We start from the raw sequence: 3,133 nt of genomic DNA, 5'->3' as shown, positions 1-3,133 counted from the left end.
CGGGCTCCGGCGGGTCAGCCTGACGCCTCCGCTCCCTCTCCGGTGGGTCAGCCTGACGCCTCCACTCCCTCTCCAGCGGGTCAGCCTGACGCCTCCGCTCCCTCTCCGGCGGGTCAGCCTAACGCCTTCGCCCCCTCTCCGGCGGGTCAGCCTGATGCCTCCGCTCCCTCTCCGGCGGGTCAGCCTGACGCCTCCGCTCCCTCTCCGGTGGGTCAGCCTAACGCCTCTACTCCCTCTCCGGCGGGTCAGCCTGACGCCTCCACTCCCTCTCCGGTGGGTCAGCCTGATGCCCCCACTTCCTCTCTGGCAGGTAAGCCTGACTCCTAGAAATCATGGTTCTAACCAGAACAATGATGTCTCCATGGTTCTGGTTAGTGATTAATTTTTATGTTGGATTTTTGATTCCTGTTTTGGTTACCTGTGTTATCCCATTGAATCATCAAAGAACTCACCCCTGCCTCTCAGCCTCTGCATTAGGGTCCTCACTAAAACCTCCAAACAAACCCTGACAGAGGAAAATCATCACAAGGAGCCAGGGTGAGACAAAGTAAGATGAGGAAACAGCATTGAGGGACTGCAGAGGGAGTGTATTTATGGCTGACTGAACAAAGGCAGGACTAACGAGGTGATAAGGAGCAGGTGTGATTAGAGCTGAGTAGGAAGCCAAGGGAAAAGGAAACACAAGGGGACAACAGAGGACAAGGAAAGTCTGGCTTCTGTTCCAAACAATCGCATATTAATACCATTATACCCCCTCTTGTGGGGAGCTTCTCTATCTCATCTAATGATTTCACAGAGAGGTGGACAATTCTTAACACCTTTAAGATACCGTTGCTATTTGTTACAGTCCCCTATGGACCCTCGACTTACACTGTGGGTCGCAACGATCAAAGGAGACCTTTCTGCACTGCATCAAATGGATCAGCAAAATGAAATGCTTCAAGTCCTCTCCTGATGGTGCCTGGAGGCTTTCAAGTTCCTGGAGGCTTGTGAGAGCATGTCTCAGCCAGGGTTTTCCCCAGATTTCTGTGCAGAAATGTTGCGGGGGGGATTTTTTTTTTTTTCTTTCTTCAGAAGCGGGAAATATACCCACAGTTAACTCCACTGTCATTGCAACAAAAATAATAACACTGACTGGTATAATGACCAGTCTTTACCGCCCATCAGACGACAGGTTACACCTTAAGGCATGCTGACTCTTAGGTGACTAAGTCTCCAGAGAGATCCTTATTTTATCCAGGGTTTGGTTACAGCAGAATAGAAACTGGTTTTGTGTTTATTGGCTTGAGGTAAATTACACGCAGATAAATGACCTGACAAGCAGCTATTTTAATGTTGACCCAGTTACAGGAGGGTCAGTAAAGATGGGCAGGAGCAGGTTTCCTGAGTAGACTTTTTATGATTCCTTACTTTAAATCAGGTTCTGAGGGGATTATAAACCAACTTGTAAACAAATTTGTGATTGTTTTTACTCTTTTATTAACTTTATTATTATTCCCATTAACTGGCCTTATACTGAAACATCAACAGAGACCAAACACCAGCCGTTCTGAGCCCAAAGGTCAAACCCTGCAGCATAGATGCATAAGGACTCACAGCCCCCAGTCTTTGACACTCATTAACTAGTAGTTTAGGATATAACCCGGATTTCATATTTGTTATGTTGAGGTTCTTTGAGATACTTCTAGAAAGTCCAGTCTAAAAAATCTCTGCAGTATTTTAGGATAAAGGTTCTGGTGTTATTTTCAGGTCTCTTGTGTTAATGTATTTTTCTATTTCAACATTCTCTGAGCAAACATGCACCCCAAACAGAGCAGGTAGAGAAAAATAGTAATAAGTTATACATTTAATGACCTTCCCTATGTGGGTGGGGTCAGAGCAGGCTTTATGAAACAGACACTGAGCTACGGAGACAAAACTGCAAGCAGTTCCATGGAGGAGCAGCCAGGAATCCTTCTGCTGAGTTTATATGGATTAATGGATTATTATGATAATCTACAGGTGAGTTTTATCTTCACTCTGTTTTAGATTATATGTGGAGCTGAGTGAAACAGTGAGTTGCAAATCATTTACCTAAAACTCAGAAAACAATACCTTTATAGAAAACAATCACTGAGGTACCTAGGATTTCAAGTTTAATCGTTATTAGAACATCCTGATTTGGAAAATTTGATGTTACTGTAAAGTCCCTTTTCTAAGTTTACCCCTCTGTTAGGCTGCATGAATGAACTATTGGAAGTATTTATACCAGTGCAGGTCTCTGCAGCATGTTAAGGCATGTCTGCATCTGACTTGGAAGAAGTTCTGCCTTGATAAGTTTTTATCATCTTTCTTCACCACCCAGTGAAGATTCCCCAGTTAGGGATATCAGCTGCCAACAGCCAGAGACAGTCAGAACCCAACTAACAACCATAAACACACTGACACCTGAGGGCAATTAAGAGAGATCAGTTAACCTGTAAATCAAGTATTTGAACTGTAGGATAAATCTGGAGCACAAGGAGAGAATTCGCAGAAAGAGTGCAGGATTTAAATCCTGCTGCTGCAAATAAACAGTTTAGTTTAATTTATTGGTTTTCAGAGCCAGTTAGAAGAAAATGCAGTGTACTGTTAGGCGAAGGTTATGTACTTCAAAAACAACAGAGAAAGATGGATAAATAATAACTTGGAAAGAAGTTGGATGAAGACCAAAATATTTGTTTCCACCACCTAACCCATTCCATGACAGATAATATTGCTGCTGCCATTTCTAACTTTGCAACTAATAACTATGTGACAAATCAGCAGAGCAAATTACATTTATGAAAAATACACTCAAGCTAAAAAACATATTTATTATATACCAGTTTTCACCATATTACTATGCAATTTTTTTAACATACAAATTCACATGATCTATGAAAATACCGTAAATTCTCTAATATTGGCCTGTATTCCAATAGCGGCCGGGTCTCTAATAATGGCCGGTCTCGCTGTCAGAGGAGGTAAATAATGGCCGGTCTCTAATACAGGCCGGGGCTATAAACGTTTTTTCTGGGCATACCTCAACATTATACTTGTGGTAGTAAGTAACATACAAGTACCACAGCCCTGCGCAGCCCGTCTGCGCGAGGAAGAGAACAGACACGCAGCA

At 43.3% G+C, this 3,133-nt stretch overlaps 1 long non-coding RNA gene across 1 annotated transcript in view; it reads left to right on the top strand.

Moving 5' to 3' along the window:
* The first annotated feature begins 1,923 nt into the window (after positions 1-1,923).
* The window catches only part of LOC107103042, a 15,029-nt gene continuing 13,819 nt past the window's right edge, over positions 1,924-3,133 (top strand). The window contains exon 1 of the long non-coding RNA XR_001482159.1: positions 1,924-2,001. This is a non-coding gene — a long non-coding RNA (uncharacterized LOC107103042). The remainder of the gene's footprint in view (positions 2,002-3,133) is intronic.

The sequence above is a fragment of the Cyprinodon variegatus genome, unplaced genomic scaffold, assembly GCF_000732505.1.
Source record: "Cyprinodon variegatus isolate N-32 unplaced genomic scaffold, C_variegatus-1.0 Scaffold1366, whole genome shotgun sequence".
In the NCBI taxonomy this organism is placed as follows: Eukaryota; Metazoa; Chordata; class Actinopteri; order Cyprinodontiformes; family Cyprinodontidae; genus Cyprinodon; species Cyprinodon variegatus.
The sequence above is the reverse complement of the archived record's forward strand: the minus strand, read 5'-3'. Positions and strand labels throughout refer to the sequence as shown.